The sequence below is a fragment of the Mus pahari genome, chromosome 1, assembly GCF_900095145.1.
Source record: "Mus pahari chromosome 1, PAHARI_EIJ_v1.1, whole genome shotgun sequence".
Taxonomy (NCBI): Eukaryota; Metazoa; Chordata; class Mammalia; order Rodentia; family Muridae; genus Mus; species Mus pahari.
The window spans coordinates 43,571,019-43,581,659 of record NC_034590.1 but is presented as its reverse complement, the minus strand read 5'-3'; the positions used below and the strand labels follow the sequence as shown (position 1 = coordinate 43,581,659).

Genomic DNA, 10,641 nt, shown 5'->3' with positions numbered 1-10,641 from the left:
CTGTCTCTGTCTCTGTCTCTGTCTCTGTCTCTGTCTCTCTCTCTCTCTCTCTCTCTCTCTCTCTCTGTGTGTGTGTGTGTGTATGGGTGTGGTATATACTTATTCCTTAAGCCTTGCATCCCTTTTTGCAGGGATTAAGGACTTCTAGAGAAAATGTGGAAAATCAGGTTTCATCATTTTCTCCTTTCCCACTGTATACCAGAACCTGATATTTAAAAAACAAAACAATCAACAAAACAGAGCAACAACAACAACAGCAACAGCAGCAGCAGCAGAAACAACAACAACAACAACAGGCCATTTTCCATTATCAGGAGAGCATAGAGTTAATGCGTACTCACCAACATTAATTGAAGACTGTTACACTCTGTAACATTAATTGAAGACTGTTACACTCTGTGCAAATTTCACAGGGATTTCCAGTAGGGAACCCAAAAGTCATCAGCACTGATTCTGAGCTTGAAAACATCCTAAGTGGAGGAGGAGGTCACAGTTTTGCATGGCAGTCCCAGTCCCAGCAGAGGCTCAGTTCACATCTGTGCATAAGGAGCAAGAAAGAAGGTGACCACTAGTCACCTTTAGGACGAACACTTTTCACAAGATTGTTGGCATGTGTCATGAATTCTGTCAGTAACAGGACGCTCACTAATGGTGAGACAAGCTTGGTTCCTTTATACAGCCTGGAAGGCCTCTGCAAACTGTTCTTGAAGCCAGCTATCTCACACATAAAGTTAGACCTTGCGTTAAAAGCCTGAGCAACCATCCGTTTGCAGCATAGTGCATTCATTTCTTACTGTCTAAGTTGTCCTTCTTTGGTTGATTTGTGTTAAGTTATAGGAGTAGGTATTTGGCACAGTTTCTCCTGTATGATTGACAAATAGCAAATAAAGACATGAAGCAGAGAGTCTTGGTTCATCCAACTACCAGGTCTACCTCTTCAAAATCGTCTTCCTTGAGTGCAAATTGCCTGGGTTTGGAGAAAAAAATGTGCAATGATTCAAAACTGACACATCTTATTTTGCTATCCACCATCTTAATCAGCATAGTCAGGTTTTTAAAAAATGTCAGGTTTCAGGTTTTCCAAATGCCCATGATTAATTTATTTACCAAGCAGTGTTCTGTCTTTGCCTTCATTTTATACTCATGGGAATCATGATCCAACACAATGTCATTTGTTATTAAAAGTTTTGCTCTGTGTGTGTGTGTGTGTGTGTGTGTGTGTGTGTGCATATACAGAGGTGCATCTGTTCATGTGTTTGGCAGCCACAGGTTAACCTCAGTTGTCAATTCTCAGAAGAGGCTGCCCACCTTGCATTTGAGGTACAGTCTCTCACTGGGACCTGGGGCCTGGGCATTAGGTTTGACTAGTGGCTATGATGCCCAAGGGCTCTTCCTGTTTCTGTCTTTTTCAGTACTGGGTTCCCAAGCAAGTACTACCAGGCTTGTGTTCTATATAGGTGCTGAAGGCAAAACCAGGTTCTCTCACACCTGTACGTGCTTGAGCTGCAAGGACTTGGCCAACTGAGCTGTCTCCACAACTGTGCATCCTTTAAACTATTACTTCTGCAGCTGTACCAAATGCCACTGTTTTTGATGGACAGGTTCATGCTTCGCACAGCCATCCATCGTCATAGGTTATATTACACAGATATAATTAAATAAAGCACAATCAACACGCGAACAGAAAATCACCACCACACACGACCAGAAATTCTCTATTCCCACTTTAGAGTGTGCAGACCAGCCCCTAACCCCCACAGAGTTGCTGGAAAACACTGGCATATTGTTTTTCTAAAATTTGCTCTTTCCCGAATGTTATATGAGTAAAATCACACAGTATGACGTGTATGTCCAGTTCCTTGCAACGATGGATAAAGCTGCAATAAATGTTATATATAGCACTAGTGAAAGCATACATTTTTATCTCTCTACTGTAAATACCATAGGTGAGGGAGTGGTTGCTGGATTCTATGGCAAGCACAGGTTTCAGGGAAGAACAGACTGCCAAATCATTTTCTGGTATGACAGCATCGTTTTGCATTTCTTCCAGGCCATATGGACATTTGTTTATACATCTTCCTCTCCATTGTCTTTCTGACATCTATGAAGTGGGGAGTGGTGGCTTGTTTTGGATGTCCCCCATTTCTATCCTGTCTTCACTCAATTTGTTTGATTACATGACTGGAAATTACTATATTTTCTTGATATTTTCAAAGAAATTGCTTTAGGATTTGTTGGTCTCCATATTTTTAATTTCATTAATCTCTCTGTCTCTCTGTCTCTGTCTCTGTCTCTGTCTCTGTCTCTCTCTCTCTCTGTCTCTCTCTGTCTCTCTCTCTCTCTCTCTGTCTCTCTCTCATTTAACTTTCTTCTGCTTGCTTTCAATTTAGTTTAATTTTCTTTTACTAATTTCCAAAAGTAAACGTTTTTTAACTTTTAATGTTTAGATCTTGTCTTCTTACTCTATATATTTTATGCTGTGTGTTTCTTTCTAACTATGTATCCCTTTAACGAGGTCTATTTCTACTTATTTAAAAATGTTTAGAAGTTCCCCTTGACCTTATTTAACTGACAGGTTATTTACTAGTGTAATTAATAGGTAAACATATTTTATGGCCATCTCTCTGTTTCTGATTTCTTGGTCTGAGAATGACGTCTTTACTTTCCATTCTTTCCATGTTGTCATAGACCGTGGTCTACTTTAGTAAATATTCCATGTTCATTTCAGAAGACTACATTGTTGTATTAAAAATTAAAATCTTGGCCTGGGGCTTCACCCCACCTTGGTTATTGAGTTCCCAGATGAAAGATATACTCATAGCCTTTATATTTACAATGAGCCTTAAGCAGCACAGTAATTGGGCAGCTACTTACCCTCAATGCTGTTAGAATCTACCTACTTTCCTACCAATAACCCCTAGTTATTACTTACTATTTGCTATATTTTGTCTGTGTCGCTCTTAACTCCAATTGGGCAGACTGCCACCCCACCCAACCCCCAGCCATGCTTTCTTGACCCTTAATCCATAGCTGAATCTCCTTTCTCCTCTCCTTAATCTTCCTCTCCTCCAAGCCCATGTAACCTCAACTCCACTTATGTCACTTCTGTTCAGCTATTGGCTGTCAGCATCTTTATTTGCCAAATATAGAGCAAGTCACAGGGGCTAGCAAAGATGAGGTCTTGCAGGCCTGCACTTAGCATTACAATAGACAGTAAAATACAAAACCTCAACACTATGCATGACTGTATGATCTTGACATTAAATGGAATACTCTATAATTTTTGAGTATATCAATGACTTATATTATTCAATATCCTTCTTAATTTTCTGCTTGATTAATCACTGATTACTGAGAGATAAAATTGATTTATCTGTTTACTTTTAAGTTATGCTACTTTTTTGTATTTTGATGAAATATTATTAGGTGCATGTATATTTAAGGTTACTATAACCTCTAAGAAAAAAAATGACTATTTTATTATTAAATAATATCTTTAACGATTGTTTAGCTTTCTATGAAATCATCTTTGTCTGAAGCTAATACAATGTGGGTGTTTCTGTTTCCTTCTGGTTAGTGCAAACATGAGGTTCTTGTTTATGTCTCTTTACTGTTGACCTGGGGCTTCATATTTAGAGTTTCATGATGACATTTGCTATTTCATTTATCTACCTATAAGTATTTAAATGCCTTGTTGCTATTATTACTTTATGAAGTTATCCTTTATTTCAAATAAGAAATAAAAATACAAATAAATTTACGTTGCCTTCATTGCTTTTCCTAGACTACCTTTCTTATTTTTTTGTGTAGACATGTTCTGATCAATATCACTATTTTACTTGCAGAGCTTTATGTTTTTTGTTTTCTGTAGGGCACACCTATGTCCTAACCCCAAAGTTAAAGTGGTTTAACAATAATTTGGTGTCTCATTTTACTTGCTTTTAATTAATTTCTTACACTCAACATCTTACTCTAGGAGCCCAACCTGACAATGAACTCACTGCTTTCGTAGCCTAGCCTAGAACTCACCCTTCCATTCTTCTTTCTCAGCCTTCGGGGCACAGGGTTGACTGGTGTGAACCCCACACCAACTCCCTCCTTCCTCCAACAAGACCACAGTTCCTAATCCTTCTAATCTTTTTAAATAATGCTGCCTCCTGATGACTAAGACTTCAAATACAGGAGCCTGGGGGGATAGGGAACATTCTTATTCAAACCAGTACAAGCTTCAATAGAAGTAAAAACACAAAAACATTAGTTCATTAATATTAATTTATCTGCTTAGTTTTTTTTTTTTTCAATTTACCAAGCTGTGACTGTGTATTGACTGACCAGATACAAAAATAACATGGGTGACACCTTAATTCATCCATCTAATAAGCCTGTTTATCTGGTCTTCCCTGTTGCCAGCATCTCCACCTTCTACAAAGTGAGTTGTCTTTGTCTTCATTCCAACAAGTGGGGAAGATAATTTGAAGGGGCACAGAAAGTTATTTGCTTTCTTGAAGCGTTTTCCAACTGTATAGATCTCATGACCTAGATCCTCCATGCAGATGATACCAAATTTACCAATAGATCGAACAATCAAGGAATTATTGGTCAAGGCAATCTGTTTCTTATTGATTTTGCCATAGCCTCACTTGTAGATGAGCTCATTGACTGACTTCAGGTTGGTGTAGCCCCACACCATGTCCTCAGCATGTTAATTGAAACCTTGTTGAGCTTAACAAAGATGCCATTGAAGAGCTGTCGAAGACCAAGAAGCTCAAAGACCAAGAAGCTGCACTACCTTGCAGATCTTTGGGCTTACTCCATTGACACCTTGGATTCTGACGACAAACACCAATTTTGGTTCTGCGGGCACATAGGAGTTCCCAGCTTTCCTTGCCATCCTGGCCATCTGAATCTTAGTCCAGGACATCTGCTTGTAGTCCTAATGGCAGTCCTTGCCTTTCTCAATGTCTCCAGGGCAAACTTCCTCCTCGGGTGCTTCACCTTCAACTCTATGAAATTCCTCCATTTTTTCTTAAGGGTCTCTGGCACAGCAGCAACATTCTTTGTCTTCCCTGGAACAGCCTTCATGGTTCCAGCCAGAAAAGGAGACTCTTTGCTTAGTTTTAAGAATTTGCATTTTTTTTTCACATTCTCAATGTGTCTTGGAGCTTCTATTTAGTATCTATTATTAGTTTCTTGTTTTAGAATAGTTCTTAGGTATTCATTTTTAATATTTTCCTGCTCTCTCCCATGTTATTTGGGGCTTGGAGTTGTGTGCTGTATGTGTGTGTGAGGTGTGGTGTGTGTGTATGTGTGTGTGTGTTGTATGTGTGTGTAAGTGCATGCACATACATGCGTACAATACCTTTCGCTGCCACTCCTTAGTTTTTAGGCAGTCTGAGCTGCTCCTTTCATGCAGCCTTCTCCACACTCAGGTTTATACTTATGTCTGTGAAGCTGCTGAATAACCTCCCTTTGAGCTACTAATCCTTCAATGACTGTCAATTACACCAATGAGTTGACGTATGGCACTGTGGATTCTGTATATCTTAGTGTCTCCAATTCCTTAAATTTAATTACATTTTAACAGCAAAAATTTCTGGACATGATGGTACACACATTTCATCTCAGCACTGTGAAGACAGAGGTATGAATGAGGATCTCTATGGATTTAACGCTAGAGTGGCCTACATGAAGAACTCCTGACCAGCCAGAAGCATAAAGTGAATCCCTTTCTCAGAAAATGATGGAGGTTGCATAACTTAGGACACATGTTCTTCTCCCTATCCCTTCTTCTGCTATGTTAGGCAGCTGTGTTCCAGGTCTCAAATGTTACAATATTCAGGAAGTTATCTTATAAGAAAAGGGCTTCCACAGACATGGCACATGTACTTTTGTCCTTAGTTTTCTTAGATCTACAACCAAATGGTATAATCCTCATTACTAATGAGAGCAGAGCTTAGAGTCCCAGATGAGATGCAGGGCAGGTCCATGTATTTTAGACTGTATTATATAACATTTATGTAGGATGTAGGATTCTTTGGTTATTTCCATGAAGTAACATAATGATAGTTATTTGCTCCTGGTATTGTCCCTTGTTCTGTTCATTGGACAGAACTTTTATTTACCTAGAGTATACCTAGAGTAACTTATTAGTGCTTTATAATGACTTTGTGTTCATCAAGACAGCAATTAAAAAAAAAAAAACTCCAGCTAAGATATAAATCTTCATCTTTATTGAGACTACTCAGAACATTTATATCACATGTAATTTTATGTAGTACTTTATAATTGGGTTTTGCTACTCATTGACTGCTTTCTGATCTGCTTGTTTCCCCTGAGAATGTAGCCTTCCATTGTTGTGCATCTGTGTGTTCATATGAGTGTATACATAGTTGTGAAAGGTGCAAACATCTTATGCATATGGAGGACAAAGCCCAGGATTGCATGTCTTCAATGGCCACACTCCCTCCATTTTATCTCACTGACCTTGGAGCTCATCTGACTAGGGCACCTGGTAAGCGAGCTCCAGAAATCAACCTGTCTTCCCCTTCCTAGCACTAGGATTGTAAATGCACACCATTATACCTGGCTTTTATGTGGCTGCTAGGAATCCAGACTCTGGTCCACTTTAGAGCCTCAGCCATTTCCCAATTTCCCTTTGCCATTTTGATTAATTTGAGTTCCAGTTTTCTTATTAACATCTTCCTTGTGTTGCCTTTTGGCTTTAGTTGGTGCCTTAGTTTTTCAACATCTACTTGTTATTTATTTAATTTACCCAAACTTTTGTTCCAATGATAATATTTTATTTCATAGTTAATATCTTGTGCTTTTTTTCTTCCTTGTCCACTTGACACAGCTATACTCATCTGAAAGAGGGAACCTCGACTGAGAAGATGCCTTCATTAGATCTCCCTAGAGATAAGTCTGTTGGGCATTTTCTTGATTGACAGTTTACATGGGAAGACCCAACCCACTCTGGGTGGTACCATTACTGGGAAGGTAGTCCTTGATTTTATAACAAAACAACAACAACAACAACAATAGCAACAGCCACAGCCATAGCAACAACAACAGCAACAGCCACAGCAGCAACAACAATAAAAGCAAGCAGAGAGAGTTATGGAAAGCAAGCCAGTTAAGAAGCATCCCTCTATGTTTTTTGTTTGTTTGTTTTTGATTTTTTTTTTTTTGCCTCAGTTCCTGCACCCAAGTTCCTACCTGCTGGAGTTCCTGACTTAGCTTCCCATTGAGACAGACTGCAAGCTATGAAATAAAATAAAATATTTTCCCCAAGTTGCTTTTATCATGATGTTCTTATCAAAGCAATAGAGAGCAAATTAAGACAAATACTTGAACATGTAGGTTTCTCATTTCTTGTATTTCTCCTTCTGTTTGCTTATTGTGTCTCATAAATGGTTTATATGTATCTCTGTCATATTATATTTTTAAATTTAAATGTATGGATTATGATATGTTTAGAGGCAAACCTACCACTATAAAATCTAGCATCATGATCAATGACATAATATCTATTATCTCAATGCTTCTCTCCATTGGTTATAACATCTAACTAGGATGTAGATTGCTAGTTAATTTTTATAATACAATAAGATATTCTGAATTTTGAGGCCCAGTGTGGTAGAATGGACCTCCAGAATTTATTGTGTACAGCTAGATCTTTGACAAGCTCATGGCCCCTTTCTAACCTCTGGCAAACTCCATTCCATTCTGCTTCTTTGACTATATTAGACCCTACATATGAGTAAGCTCTTAATGCATCCATCTCTCTGTATGAAATCCTTAGGTTAACTGGTGTTCCACAGGGCAGAATTTCCTTCTTTGAATTCATGGACACTATTCTACTTGGTGCATTTTATTTCCTTTCTTTGTCCATCCATGAGCATTTAACATTTTGTTCCCACATTTTGAGAATTGTGAAGTAGTCTGCCTGAGACATGGGGTACACGTACCTCTTAAGATGCAAAGTTCTACTTCTTTGGCTCTGAATGTGATTTCTGGGTATGCAGTGCTATGATTTTTTCCCTTGTAGGTACCTTTTTGCTTTACTTGGTGCTCCAGCAAGCTGGGAATGTGGAAGATGACTTGTGTCATCCCCATTCATTTCAAGGCCAGAGACACTGAGGAGCACTGCTCTACCATGGAGAGCTCCACACAGATGCTCTTTTCTCAAATCAACTGTGTTCCCTTGGCAAAAGAGATTACTGCACACCTCCTATAAAGTTGTTTATCTATTTCATGATTGCAGCATCTCCCTAATGATTCAGTTTTGAATTCCATCCCACTGGAAATTGGCCTCAGGGCATGTATTTGATGGTTTGACTCAGCAGTTCATCGGCAGTCATAACTCCTTTGCCTGACCTTCACTCATCCAGTATATATGAGGAAGTCAGGTAATGATGAAGAGTTCCCCCAAAGTCAGATGATCCCAATCTTTCTACTCTATTATATTCTTAAAATGTTTCTGAGGAGACATATTTAACTCCCAAAGACATGGTCACCTGATTTATTATATTTGGGGTAGAGAAAGGCAATGTTTGTTCAAGCAATAGTGGGTTTAATTAAGACTTGAGTTGAAATTTTTTTCTTTTCCGTATTTTCATTTTCTACCTTGTGAAGCCCTCTCCGGATCACTCGATAAGACACCATTCTGTATTCATCCTGGACACTTTGTACGTTCTCTTTTTGTGTAGTGTCTTCATCTTTCATCTCTTAAGCTGTCCTCCTGTTCCTGCAAATTTCAGTTAGAAAGATTCTGATGTAGCTTAGAAAATTATGTGTTTGATGTCATTCTTCCTGTGTCTTCTGAGATGTGCTTTTTCCACACCGGGAGGGGTAAGCCAAGAGTTTGGAATACTAATCTCCATAGCATTCCCAACGTGTCTCAATATAGAATTTCCATGAGTGTTTGTGTTGATATTGTGGACTATAGCAGTAAAGCCTTTTGAAAGTACATTTTTAATAAGCATTTTGAATCCCAGTTGGCCTCTTCAATTCTACAATTTATATAACTGCACAAATTCTATAACAAAAATCATACAATTTCTTAGAATTCATAGGAAGTGAAAAGAACTTCAAAGTTCTCTCTAAAGATTCTGGTGTACCAAGAATAACCCCAGAGTTTGCTGAGACAGTGAGCAGGGTGCTCACTGGGGCCAAGGTAAAAACTGCAGTATCGACAAAGCAGTCTAGGCACTTGTACTGCCACTTAAGTGAGCTTCTGTATGATTCTCCCTGGAGGAAAGAGATGTTTCCATGCAACAAGCTTAGCAGTGTTATCACAACTGGAGCTTCACACCTCTTGAGTGCAGATTGGTCATGCAAATCATTGCTGCAGAATATTACAAGGCAAATATGCAATTGAGGATGGAAATAGAATGAAAGATAATCACGTTAGTAAGCTGTGCTGCATCGGTGTGATGGTAGTTGGGATCTTTATAATAAAAATTAAAATTTGAAATATGTATTGTGCTGCTTTTCTTAGTTCAGATTAAAATGGTGAAGTTTGTATACTTTGAGCTAGATGGGCATGCAGTGTTATGCTATCGTTTATAATAACTGATATTGTTTAGTTGTAAATTCAGTTATGTAGAACTAAATGTAGTATCTGGTTATTTATACTCACTTCTACTTACCTTACTTGGTTTTGATTGAAAGTAACAGTAATGAAGAATATTTATTTGAGCTTTTGATAAATCACTTGACTTTGATTCTACTGTATAAAGGACGCTAGGTAAGATGAGGCTCTTCGGATGATAACCTGTCACATGAGATGCAAGGACAACTACATACAGTATATTGGAAAAATTTAGGTGTTTTCTGTCCAACATCACAGCAAGGCTCATTTGCAAGCTTGTTAGGTTTATTAGTTTTCATTCCCTGTTTCCCCATTACAGTTGGTTTATCATCCTTAGCATGCTGTTTATCTTACACAACTAATAGTTACCAGGTCCTTTCACTATGTTGATGGCTATTTTTCCCAGGCATTGCATGTATGTCATTTTTTTGTCTGTGTATTTACTTCCATTAAATCAGAATTATACAATTAAGTAGAATGAAGTAAGTTTCACAGAAAATATGTTTGTTATGAAGCCAGTAAAAATAATTTGACTTGGTATGTTTCTTTGTGTTATTGATCTCAAACTTATGATCCTTTCCTACCATGTAAGATCCTCATGAGGGTCACCAATCATGAAAGGACACAGAAATAATAACCAATCATTAGAAGTGGTTACCAGCCCAACAATGGACATGACTGTCTGTAAGCATTTCATATACTACTATATTATTTGAAGTCTTAAATAATTACGCTTGTTATTTTTTCAAATAATTATTCCCTTTTATGTTAAAAACTTCCATTGTCTAATATCTACTTATTAGTGAGTACATAACATACATGTCCTGTTGGGCCTGAGTTACCTGACTCAGGATGATATTTTCTAGTTCCATCCATTTGCTTGCAAAACTCATGGTGTCCTCACTCTTAATAGCTGAGTAGTTAGTATTCCATTGTGCAAATGAAATGTAATTTTCTGTATCCATTCTTCCATTGTAGGACATTTGGGTTGTTTCCAGCTTCTGGCTTTCACAAATAAGGTCACTATGAACATAGTGGAACACGCCCCT

The 10,641-nt window shown here is 38.1% G+C and overlaps 1 pseudogene; it reads right to left on the bottom strand.

The window, feature by feature from the left end:
* Positions 1-4,354: 4,354 nt before the first annotated feature.
* Positions 4,355-5,082, bottom strand: LOC110334383 (annotated as a pseudogene).
* Positions 5,083-10,641: the final 5,559 nt, after the last annotated feature.